The 13,181-nt window shown below is 40.9% G+C and overlaps 1 protein-coding gene across 1 annotated transcript in view; it reads left to right on the top strand.

The window, feature by feature from the left end:
- Positions 1 to 8,745: 8,745 nt before the first annotated feature.
- The window catches only part of LOC106084825 (arylalkylamine N-acetyltransferase 1), a 133,909-nt gene continuing 129,473 nt past the window's right edge, over positions 8,746 to 13,181 (top strand). Inside the window, exon 1 of the mRNA XM_013248756.2 lies at positions 8,746 to 9,504. The gene's annotated coding sequence lies outside the window, so the exon portion shown is untranslated. The remainder of the gene's footprint in view (positions 9,505 to 13,181) is intronic.

Genomic DNA, 13,181 nt, shown 5'->3' with positions numbered 1-13,181 from the left:
TTTTGATTGAAATATATTTGTATTCTCTAATTGCTTGTATAGGAGTGCCCGGGTATTGAATTTAGTTCATAGAAAGTTAAGAAGCTACAAAGTTTAGTGGATTTTTTTCCAGAAAAATTTTTAATTTTTGTTTTCAAATGCAAAATTATGGCTAACAAATTTTGCAATTGCTGCAGCAAATCACCGTTTTGATACAAGGGTGACGTTGGGATTAAGGGATATTAACGAATGGTTCTGAGAAGCTTTAACTTGGTAAAGTCCAAGTCCCAACTCCCTCCCATTGAAAATCATGCGAACTACACTCCAAATCGGATATAATTTGGATGTAGCTGAACTCCTTAAGGAGCTTCATGAACTCATTCTAAGTGTTTTTGACCCCATAATGCACTGACACCCATAGTTAGCAGCTTTATAGGCCGAACTATAGCTTGAACTTTTTCATCTCAAGAATAGCGAATTTTTTACCAAATCGCAGCAAAATGAATGGTCAAACGGGTTGTAAACGAATTAAAATCAATTCGTCGCAGTGTGAATATCTAGTCTGTGGTGGATTTACCAGGTCTAAAGCTGCATTGATAGGGCCCAATTATATAATAGTCTTTAGATTTCTATCTTTCTCACAGTATTCAGTAATTGGCACACAATTTCTTGTCTGGTTTCAATCAACGGTTAAGTGTTCCTCTAGCTTGATGGCGCAGATGCATATGTCTTACGAGCGTATTTAGCTGAATACCCATCGGCTCCTGCTGCCTTATTGTTTTCAGCCGGGTTACTGCTACCATGGATATCAGCAGCTGGCAAAAGTGTTCTTTCCATATCCTCAGCACACTATCTGTATCACTTACCAGATTTCCTTCTTTGTCTCTGCTGGAGTAAGTGCATGTACCAAAGCCATCGGTTTGATGTTTAATTCTTTGGTAGAATTTTCGGAGTTCATTCTGGCTACTGAACATCTCGATTCGCTCGCACTCACGTCTTTCCATTTCCCTCTTCTTCACGATATCGCTCCTTCGCCTGACGTGTTGCTACTAAATGTAATGTTATCCTATATGCCGGAAGCTTGGTATCCAAGTACGGATGTTGCGGCTCTTTCCATGGAGTGGGTAATGGGCGCTGCTATACTATCGGTGCAGGGAGTGCTTTCTTCAAGCGTTTGGGTCAGGCGAGTGGAGTATGCCATTGCCAAATGTTGTGTTTGCAGATTTTCGATATCCAGATTTCGCGCAGTGTCGAATCGTAAGTTTCTGACCACTTTAAGACGTGTGCGAACTCTTGGTGTAATAAGGTTCGCCCCTCGGATCAATCGTACATCTTACACGCTGCACAGTGGAAGAAAGAAAAAAAAAACGATTAAAAATATATGTCGAGTGAGAAGGGTAGAAATATCTCTTCAAAATTTGGAATGGGCCCCTAAAGTTCAAAAATTTGTTGCGGGTACCAAATCTTTGTTTGTGGTCCGAATTCCAAATTTATTTTGCTGGTTCAGATTTAGATATAGCTCCCTTATAAACCGTTCTCCCGATTAGATTTCTTGAGCCCCTGGAAGCCGCGATTTTCGTCCGATTTTGCTGATAGTGTCTGTTATAACTTCTAACAACTGTGTTAAGTAGGGTCCAAATCGGTCAATAACCTGGTATATCTTCCATATAAACCGATCTCCCGATTTGACTTCTTGAGCCCCTGGAAGCCGCAATTTTTGTCCGATTTGCCTGAAATTTGTCATAGCCGCGGTGGCTGTCATAAGACTTAATCAGTATGTCAATGGGTCGGATACCTAAAATTGTCTCCAGTACTCTAGTGGGCGTGGTCCTCATCCCTCCGCATATGCCAAGACAACATGTTATCTGAACCTGTTGTATGGTCCTTGTGTTGCATTTGTCTTCATAGCAGTCCACCAAACTACTGAGGCATGGAGCCAGTGGACTATCCTCGTATTTTGGCCCCATTTCAAGCAGATGTTGTGCACTATGTAGTACGCTCCTTCTCAGTACGCTCCTGAATGTGATACTTCCAATTAAGTTTCCTATCCAAAATCATTCTTAAGTATTTGACCTTTTCAGATATCGAAAGCGTCTTATTGAGGAAACGTGGTGCGTTAAATAGACCCACCTTCGTCTTCCTTGTGAATCGGCATATTTCTGTCTTCTCTGGCTTATCATTGAGACCCCAGGGTCTAGCCCAGTCATATGCCATATGCACGACCCTTTGGCACTTCTGTAAGCTTCGGATCCTTATCCCTAAGAAGCATATTAACATCGTCTGCATAGCAGACGGGTTCAAATCCCTCCTCAGTCAGCATTTGTAGTAGGAAATACCCCCTTGTGTCGTATCCTGTGCCACTCTCTCTCTCTCTCTTATATTTATACCACCTGTTCCTTAGCATATGGTTTATCCAGTCTCTATGCACCCGGTACTGGAGCCAGATAATCGGCCTCCTTTTGTAGTAACGCCGGATTAATTTAATTTTATTACATTTTGCTCCATTATCCATTATCTGGAAAGGGTCGAGATAGTGGACAGTGTTTTCCGGCTTAGAAGCGGGAGGTCACCTGGCATGGACGGTGGGACGAACAGATGTGTAAAAGCATCGGGAAGGCTATACCTGACCATGTCGAGTTGATCCTCATACGATTTGTCGAAGTAGGTTATTTCCCTCGTATGTGAAAATGTGCTCGAGTCGTAGTCCTTCTGAAATCGCCCGATCGATTGAGGAGCAATCCAAGATCGTATCGGGGTAGTCTCCTCCCCGTGCTTGCAAAAGTATTGGAGAGGATAATGGTGACAAGATTTAGGGAGGGCTACGGGGAGGGTAGTTCTCCGTACCAGTTAGGCTTTCGGGAGGAAAAGAGCACTGTGGATGCCTGTATCCACGTGCAGAACTGTGTGAGAGAATCGAGCGCCAAATATGTCCTTGGCATATTTATCGATTTCAAAGGCGAGTTTGATTACCTTTCATGGCGTAGTTTACTCACGAGGTTATGCCAAATAGGTTGTCGGGAACTTTCTCTCTGGCGTAGTTACTTCTGTGATAGAAGAGCTTGCGTGGATGGTGCTAGCGATATGGTTTGAAAGGATATTCAGCGTGACTGCCCTCATGGCTCCATCTGTGCTCCATATATATGGAACCTCATGATGGATCCCCTACTGGGACGTCTCGCTGAGTCCTTCAAAATCAGTACATATACGAATGACCTGCTCATCCCGGTTGAGGGAGATTCCAGACTTGCTCTGGAAACTCGCGGAGGACAAAACCGTAACAATGTTGCTCAAGGGCATCTTGTCGCGGAATCGTCCACCCACGATTCGATCTGGTAGAGATAGCATCAGGAATGTAGCACTCGTCAAATATCTGGGAGTGACTGTTTCAGAGAGAATGTGTTTCCTGGTCCATTTGGATCGGGTGAAGGAGAAGATGACTGGAGTAGCCGGTATGGATAAGCGTGTTCTGAGAAGCGATTGGGGTCTTAGTCGTCGCGCTGTTCGGTCCATATATGGTGGTCTATTTGTTGCTTGCGCAACTTATGGAGCACCTGTATGGCACGGAATTGCTGCGACTGTCTTAGGACGAAAGAAGATCCTCTCTTGTCAGAGGGTGGCAATGCTGGCTTGTTTGCCTGTGTGCAGGACTGTTTCGACAGATGCTCTACAGGTATTGCTTGGCGCGCCTCCGCTTGATTTACTCGTGAGTTACATGGCCGTTCTGTATAGTGTGAAAAAGGGAATTCTATTAGCGCGTGAGGATTGGCTCACCGCTTCGGAGCTTGCAGATGGGGATTTTAGGCGGCTCAAGGCACACCTTTTGGAGCGTCTTGATGATAGGTGGAGAACTAGATGGACGAACAGTGACAATGGTCGGGTGACTTACGAATTCATTCGTGACGCGACGTTCGTACTAGACCGCCCGGACTTTGGTTTCGGCCTAAGTCTGGGCTTCATACTGACGGGACAGTATTTTAATGCATTTGTGCGACTGTGGGAGACCTGAAGACTGGAGGCATGTACTGTCAGAATGCCCGTACTATGCAGACATTAGAGATCTAGGCGCGATGGGGATTAGCGAGGCGGTGTGGGATTTCAGTAGGGCTTTTGAGGACGAGACGACTGTTGCAAGGCTGGCCACCTTTTCCCGGGAAGTATTTCTTAGGAGGCGGACTATACTTAGTGGAGGGATAGATACACGCTAGTTGTTCATAACGAGGTGTTGCTGTGCTGGTGCTACGCATGGCATGGCCAGGCACCTGCCTTACCCAAGTTGATGCAGCGGCGTTTGCCCATCGTTGGTTCCCGTAGCTTTTGTGGTTGTGTTCGGTCACCCGTGAGGGTGGCCGTGTTGATTGTAAAGTCCCATGTTGATGCAGATATATGTGGCGTAGCCCGTGAGGGCTGCCGTGTCCTGTTTGTGTTTGTGTATATCGTCCCGCTGTATGTTTGATGCATACTTTTGTATGCTGGCTTGGGGTCGGCTTAGGGCGATTTTTCTCATCCAGGTGATCAGTCCGGAACTGTTTGGGGTTCAACTGGTAGTAGTTTTTTAAGGCTACGAAGTGTGACCGGAGACTTTAATCTGGTACCACGGGTGTCAGGAGCCCCTGGAAGTTTGGTTCCAGCCTGACAATGGTGAGGCCCCAGTGGGGAGCAACGTGGTGGCTGTGGTTTGTACCCAAATCGCGGGTAGAGCATAAGCTCGGCGTGGAGTTGCGTTTTCAACCGGGTGGCGTAACCCATAGATCGGAAGGAGTTTTAGGTAGTGCTCCGCTCCTAACCAAGGAGGTGAACATGTCCAAATACGTGGGATCAAATTGGTACTTATGTGTGCGTTACCACATGTGGGGGCGTTGGAAGACGCATTGTATTCACCCTTGGGCCTTCGGCCTCGCAGGTTTGGGCCGTGATGGCAGGTGTCTGCCTAAAACTCGGCATTCGTGTATCCGTAATGCCTCCGATCCCGAACATCCCGGATAATCGAGGTCCGACTGTACCTTTATGACGGTAGTAGCTTTTGGTAAAACCCAAATGCGATCTCTACAAAATTTACTACGAAAGTAAACCTGTTTTAAGATTTCATTAAGTTTTTTGAATACGGCCGTGAATATATGTTAAAAATTGTGTCTACCTCTAATCAACCAATTTTTATAGCTTCCATAAGAATTCAGATGATAAGGATTTGCATGACTGCAGTTGTCACAATTTAAAATTTTGAATTAAATAAATTTTTTTATATGTATTTCAAATCAAACATTTTTAAAATTTGTTACTTAATAAATACGCCGCCCCCTTGCCTTTCTTACAAAAGCTTGCCTTGTTCAAGAATTTTTAAAAATTGTATCCATAAGCTTCAAAGTTTTAACTCTCAATTATTGTCAGTTGATGGTTTCTTTGTTACGATACCCTCTGCGCCTTCCCATGGGAATGATACCATACTGAGTGAATGTGTGAGTGGCACAAGATTTTGTTATCAGTTTTAAATTGCAATATGAATTTTTTGTTTATAATGTGTATTTTTTTATTAAAACGTTTACTGATAAATATAATGAATTGGTTGTTGGTTTTGGGGTGACCATGTTTGACCGAATGTCGTAGGCTGTTATATTCAGTGTTATCAGTTTCAACACTTGTTGGATGCAACATTTCATTCATTATCGCAATGTCAATAGCAACATGTTGTTCGAAACAGAGAGGTTTTCGGATTTTTGCAGCAAGGAGGATTTAGTGTAAAATAAAACAAAATGAGATAAAAAAATAAAAAGAAAAACAGAATAAATGAAATGAAATAAAAAACAAGAAAAAGGGTCAGGTTGACTTTGTCAAGTTGACTAGATGATTTATTTTTATACACCCAGAATGATTAGTCTGCTGATATCAGCAAACACTGTTTGCTGACATAAAATAAATGATTTTAATTTTTGCTTCTTTCTCTTTCGAGACGAGCGCAATGATCGGAGATTTTCTTTGCAAATAGAAAGGGAAAGCCAGAGATAGCAACACATACCAACCACTATGGAATGCGTTTCGCCTTTGGCTACAATACTTTTCAACCATATTAGGTGTGATAGCTTCAAGGGCCGTGCGTTGGCATGTTGTATTTGAAGCGTATTAATTGCGAAAAGGATTCTATGATACAATTATTTTACGTGATATATTGCAAATAATTCGCTGCTAACAGTTTTTCAATCCGGCTTCCGGTCAAAGCACTCTAGCGCTATTGCATTTTTGAAAGTAGTTGAAGATGTAAGGAGTGATGTTGACAGTGATAAAGTTACTTTTCCCGTTCTTTTAGAACATTCGAAAGCGTTTGATTATGTAGATCCCTTAAACTAAAACATTTATTTAAATTTTCTGGAAGAACAACGGACCTTATATTTTCCTATCTTTCGAATGGAAGCCAATCGGAATGTATGATGTTATCTTCCAGTCGCAAGAGGAGTGTCACAGGGGTCTGTATTACACTCCTTTTTATACCCACCACCGAAGGATGAAGACATATAGTCATTTTGTCATTCCGTTTGCAACACATCGAAATATCCATTTCAGACCCTGTAAAGTATATATATTCTTGATCAGTGTAAAAATAGAAGACGATCTAGCCATGTGCGTCCGTCTGTCTGTTGAAATCACGCTACAGTCTTTTAAAATAGAGATATTGAGCTGAAATATTGCTCAGATTCTTCTTTTTGTCCATAAGCAGGTTAAGTTTGAAGATGGGTTACATCGTACTATATCTTGATATAGTCCCCACATAGACCGATCAGCCGATTAAGGGTCTTAGGCCCATGGAAGCCACATTTATTATCCGATTTTGCTGAAATTTGGGACAGCGAATTGTGTTAGACCGTTTGATAACCTTTTTCAATTTCAGTGCAGATTTGGATATAGCTGCCATATAGACCGATCCGCCGATTTAGGGCCTTAGGCTCATAAAAGCCCCATTCATCATCCGATTTTGCTGTAATGTGGGACAGTGAGTTGTGTTAGGCCTTTCGACATCCTTCTTCAATTTGGCTCAGATCGGTCCAGATTTGGATATAGCTGCCATATAGACCGATCTCTAGATTTAAGGCTTTGGGCCCATAAAAGGCACATTTATTGTCCGAAGTCGCCGAAATGTGGGACAGTAAGTTGAGTTAAGCCCCTCGACATACTTCTGCAATATGGCACAGATCGGTCCAGATTTGAATATGGCTGCCATATAGGCCGATCTCTCGATTTAAGGTTTTGAGCCTATAAAAGGCGCATTTATTGTCCGATGTCGCCGAAATTTGAGGCAGGGAGTTGTGTTAGGACCTTCGACATCCGTCTTAGTTTTGGCTTAGATCGATCAAGATTTGTAGATAGCTGCCATATAGACCGATCTCTCGATTTAAGAATATACATACTCTATGGGGAATGACGAAATTAGTATACTCCCATCCTATGGTAGAGAGTATAAAAATTTAAGTAAATAAATGTCTTCATTATGCATTAGAAATGATCTGCCGCTGGTGTCGTAATATCGACGCTATGCCCTGCCTTATCCCAAAGTAGAAATAAACTACTTTCTTCCAGAATCTAGAAAAACTTAGAAAATGCAAAGTTTTCTTCTATGAGGCAAGGTGGCACGGAGCGATTCACAAAGGGATATGCGATGGCCTACGCGGATCCTAGGGCACAGATCTTGGCGTCATCTTCTTTCTACCTTACCTAATCTAAGTGATAATGTTTTTATACTCACCACCATAGAATGGGGGGTATACTAATCTAATCATTTCATTTGTAACACCTCGAAATATTCGTCTAAGAGCCCATAAAGTATTTATATTATTAATAGTGAGATAGAAATATTCGTCTAAGAGCCCTTAAAGTATATATATTATTGATAGTCTCGACGTTCTGAGTCGATCTAGCCATGTCCGTCTGTCTGTCGAAATCACGATAGCGGTCGAACGCGTAAAGCTACCCGCTTAAACATTTGTACAGATACTTAATATTGATGTAGGTCGTTGGGCATTGCAAATGGGCCACATTGGTTCAGATTTAGATATAGCTCCCATATAAACCGATCTACCGATTTGCATTCTTAAGATCCTGATTTTTGTACGATTTGCCTGAAACTTTGTATGTGGTGTTCTGTTACGACTTCTAAAAACTGTGCTAAGTACGGTCAAAATCGGTCTATAACCTGATATAGCTCCCATATAAACACATCTCCCGACTAGACTTCTTGAGATTCTAGAGGACTTCTTGAGATTCAATTCGTCAATGCTCTTCAACTAAAAATTTTTTGCATACATTTTTAGCAGAATCAATGGTTCGGCACGCTTTTACATGTTTCTTATTTAAGGCTTGCTGGTTTAACTCAGCCGATGATAAACCCCCTCACTAGTTCAAATTGATTTTCTACTGTTATAATCTATGCAATTTATTCTATTGCAACAATTCCTTTTTATTTATGACGAAATAACTTTTTGGGATATTTCACCCCTGTATGGCCCCCATTTAAAATACGCTCACATTCTTTTGCATGAACCATACAAATCTATTTGGGGATGCATACTTTTAGCTTTTCGGTACGCTTCTCCAACAGTAGACACAACATTTGTTGTTGTTGTTCTTGTGTATGAAGCAGCTTTTCATATTGAGGGGTTGTTGCTGCTTTGTTGACATCGTCTATGTTCGGTGTTTTGGTTGTGCGACAACGACCGTCCCCAACACAAGGTTCTGTAGTGGTATAACCAAATGCAACAACAACACAGGCCAATGGCAAAGGCAAAGAAATGGTCAGCAGATATGAAGAAGAGACAAGTGCGTTGTGCGTGTGCTTGTGTATGAATGTGTTGTGTGTGTGTGTATGGTTTGGTGTGTTGAGTGCCGAGTGAATGTTGCGAGAGGGGTTGAAATAGTTTTGTTTACAAGTGTTCTATTTAGTTGCAAACCATCAAGACTGGTGTTGAAAGCTAAGTGCGCCGCAAAAATTCGGTGTAAATATTTCTAACGGGATTTTTGGACATTTGTGTGATTTTTTCTGCTGCTTGATTCTTGTCTTACTGGGTGAAGAACTACCCAACAAAAATAACCTAAATACAAATGAAATACTCGCTAAAGGCAGAGGACGCCTTTCTACCAAACTAAACATAAAAAGAAAAGCAAAACTAAAGAAAACCACAAACGTAAAGCCTCTTTCTAAAAGGAAACTTCTTTCTGTGTGAAAACAAAAGGAAATACGTAACAATAACGGTAAATGTAAATATCAGTGGTTACAAGACCAACAACAACATCTTAAAAACCACTAGAAAAAAGAAGAATAATAAACCGCAAAATAAAAGTTTCTTACATCAGCAAGAAGCGAGTGGTGTTTGTGTGTCTTCTTAGAAGTGTTTTAGTTAATGAGTGTTTGCATGAGTGTGTGTGTTTGTGTAAACCACCGACAATAATCATTTTGGCGCTTTGAAAATAATACCACCACAACAATAACAAAAAACTAACGCCAGGCAGCAGACAAACAACAAGAACAACTATCAAGACAACAAAGTAAGTTTTTATTTGCCATATATTTTTTTGCTTGTAGGTATTTCTTTTAAAATTAAAAACAAATCACAAAGCTTTATGATTTATTTGACAATTATTGAGGCATAACATGGATGCTATTTGTCCCCGCCTACTATTTTCCCTGGGGTATTAACTAAACAGCATACATTAAAAGTTTATTATACTATTAAAAACAAAACAAATGAAATTGCTGTTTTTTTGTACGAAATATATTTAATTTTGAAAACAAAGATCAAAGATTGGAGGAGCGTCAGTGAGGAAAAGGAATTAAAAATATTGATGCCGTTTGTACGTGTGGCAGTTTTTCTCCATGTAGTCTAAAATAATTGGCAAATTTTCAAAAAAAAACAACCAAAATTAATACCACCAACTATCTAACCGTAGTTTAGTTCTGCTAGGCATGTCCATAGGGAAATTTCTTCAAAACAGGTAAAAGCGGCATTAAATTTTGATTTTGAATTTTTTTGGGGGTTGGTTTACATGAAAGCGGTATAAAAAGATTAGCTCCAAATTAGCACACAGTACCGAGTTTCATAGAACATGAATTAATGTCAAATTGAGAAGTTGGTCTCTGTAGTGGTTATATCAAAAATTATCTTCTATGAACAATGCATTGAAATGTATCGAAATTCAATGAAATTGGATGAAAAATATGACTTCTCTGCTCCTTCGAAGTAGAACGGAAGATTGGTCTATATTGGAGCGATTTTAAATCGATTCAGACAGTAAGCTGGAGTTAGTTTTTCAGACAGTAGGTTAGTTAGTTTTTCAAGTAATGGTAAGATCGGTTTATATATGGACTTTAACTTAAAAAAGACCAGCGTAGAAATAAGTTCATTATTACAACAGAACACATGCATTGTAACGGGACTTCTAGGGTGAAAAAGAGCAAAAGAGCGGAAAATGTTTAATCGTATTGTTTTCGTAGTCGGATGAGAATTGCGGCCTATAAAGGTGTCTTGACTGAATGTATCCTTAGTGTTGGATCGCTTATTTTTGTGCAAAAAATTGAACTTTGCCGATATTTAGAAAAAAAAAAAAACAAGTAAAAGCGTGGTAAGTTGTAGCCGTGCCGAATCTTATGTACCCTCCACCATGGATCGCAAATTTCAAGTTCTTTGAATAGGTTATGTTAGGCAAGAGTGGCAATCCTTTACAGACTCACTTAGACAATTTTAAGTCCATTGTGATACCACACTAGCGACAGGCCAAGCCTTCTGACGGGAATCGAACCCAAGACCCCTGCACTGGTAATCCAAGCACGCTACCAACTCGGCTACCGGGGCGCCCGAAGTTCTTGCAATAATTTTTTCAATATATATATATTGGTCAAGTTATTAACCGATATGGACCGTATGATAAGGGCGGTTAGAAGTCATTGCAAAATAGTACCTTCAAAATTTCAGGCAAATCGGGTAAAAATTGGGCTCCCGGTTTATATGGCAGTTATATCAGGTTATCAACCGATATAGACCATACTTGGCACAATGGTTGAAAGTCAAACTAAAACGGCCTGTGCAAAATTTCAACCAAATTACATAAAAATTGCGACCTCTAGAAGCTCAAGAAATCTAATCAAGAGATCGGTTTATATGGCGGCTATAACAGGTTATGAACCGATTTAAACCATACTTCGCGCAGTTGTTGGAAGTGTCACCAAAACTCCACGTGCAAAATTTACAATTCCAACCGACCTACACTAATAAGATGTATTTGTGCAAAATTTCCAGCTGCTAGCTTTACTCTTTCAAAAGTTAGCATGCTTTCGACAAACAGACGGATGGACGGACATGGCTAGATCGACATGAAATGTCATGTCGATCAAGAAAATATATACTTTATGGGGTCTTAGACGAATATTTCGAGGAGTTACAAACAGAATGACGAAATTAGTATACACCCATCCTATGGTGGAGGGTATAAAAAAAAGTAAAATATCGACAGTGCTATCAACATTTTGCCTGCTCTAGTGTGGTGTCCTTGCTTTCTTTTTCCGTTGCAAGAAAAACTTTCGATTGAAAGACTCACAGATATTGATTGGCTCTTCAGAAGCGCAAATGGACTGACTTACGCCTCAGTGGTATGGTAATTTAATTGATTATTGAAAAGAAATTGCCACACAACAGAGGGACACGCCTTCAGCATACGTTTCTAGTGTGGCTAGAAATAAAATACTCCTGCTATAAAGATCGTTCCAAAATTCTGTCTATACTTATGACTCAAAACGCCATATCGCATGAGAGATATTTTTAGCAGCTATATTCAAATACGATTTTGAAGAAATTCCGCATACATATAGCGAACTCAAATCGAACGTTTTGTGTAAGGTTGTAATCCACACTGCCTAGAACATCGGACATATGCGATGCTCAAACAAGCAATTCTTTGGATTCGGTTGAGTATTGAACAGTAGGTGGACTTTTGAAGCGCCGTCCACCAGACCACAACACCATATAGCATTATAGGTCTGACAACTCCAGTCTATACCCAGTGCATGACACACGGTTTAAACACCCAAACTTTTGCCAATGGCTCTATGGCAGGTGTATAGAGCAAGAGTTGCCTTTCTTGCCCCCTCCAAAATGTTGGATTTGAAGTTAAATTACCTGTCCAGCAAAACACCCGAGTATTTTGCGCTTTCCGTTAAATGGAACTTGTATCTCCTCCTGAAAAGAACTATTTCTGTCTTGTACGGATTAACGGCCTAGACCACTTTCGGTAGCCCACTTTGCTATGGCACATAGAAAACCTTTCCCCTAACGGCAATGGCCACGTCATCAGCATACGCGACCACTTTTATACCTTTTTCTTCCTAGGACAATAATATATTGTTTAAGGTTATGTTCCAAAGTAGAGAAGACAGTACACCTCCTGTTCCTCAGCAGACTCATCTTTTTAGATCTACATGTCCTAAGCCTGTCGTAATGCGTCTTTTAGTTAGTAAGTTATTAATTAACATTCTTACGGTAGTGTTGATGCCCAGAAACTCCAGTCGGTTTTACATTATTGAAAGCACCTTCAATTTCAAGAAATGCTACCATTGTATATTCCTTCACAGTGAAAGAACTCTCTATGTAGCCGACTAGGTAGCGCAGGGCTGTTTCATTGGTCTTGCCCTTACTATATGCATGCTGTTGCCGAGACAGGCGATCTCCAGGGACCTTTGCCCTAAGATATGTGTCTATCAACCTCTCAAGAGTCTTCAGTATGAAGGATGACAGACTTATAGGCAAAAATTTTCGCTTTCACATGGTACGGTTTGCCTGCTTTTGGAATGAAAATGACCATCCCATCCATCCCACAGGTTATATGACATGCTAATACAGGCTGAGTATATCTCCCTCGGGCAAGGAGCCAATCTGTTGGACACGGCTTGTAATTCAACCGGTGATACATCATCAGGGCCTGGCGACTTAAAGGAGTCGAAACTTTTTATCGCCCAAAGGATTTTCGGCTCTGACACAATTTCCCCAATAACCTCTGACGAATGCATACCAGTGACAATATCTTCTAGAGCCACGTTGTTCGTTGGAGAGTTTCCCGGGAAATGTGTGTCAACGAGTAGTTATAGTGTTTCCCCACTACAAATTGTCCATGCATTCTGACTTTTGAATATATCCCATTGTAATAGGTCTCGAGGAGAGGATCTTCCTTAGTCT

This window comes from Stomoxys calcitrans, chromosome 2 (genome assembly GCF_963082655.1).
Source record: "Stomoxys calcitrans chromosome 2, idStoCalc2.1, whole genome shotgun sequence".
NCBI classification, from domain to species: Eukaryota; Metazoa; Arthropoda; class Insecta; order Diptera; family Muscidae; genus Stomoxys; species Stomoxys calcitrans.
Note: the sequence above shows the minus strand (reverse complement) of the source record. Positions and strands in the feature narration are given on the sequence as shown.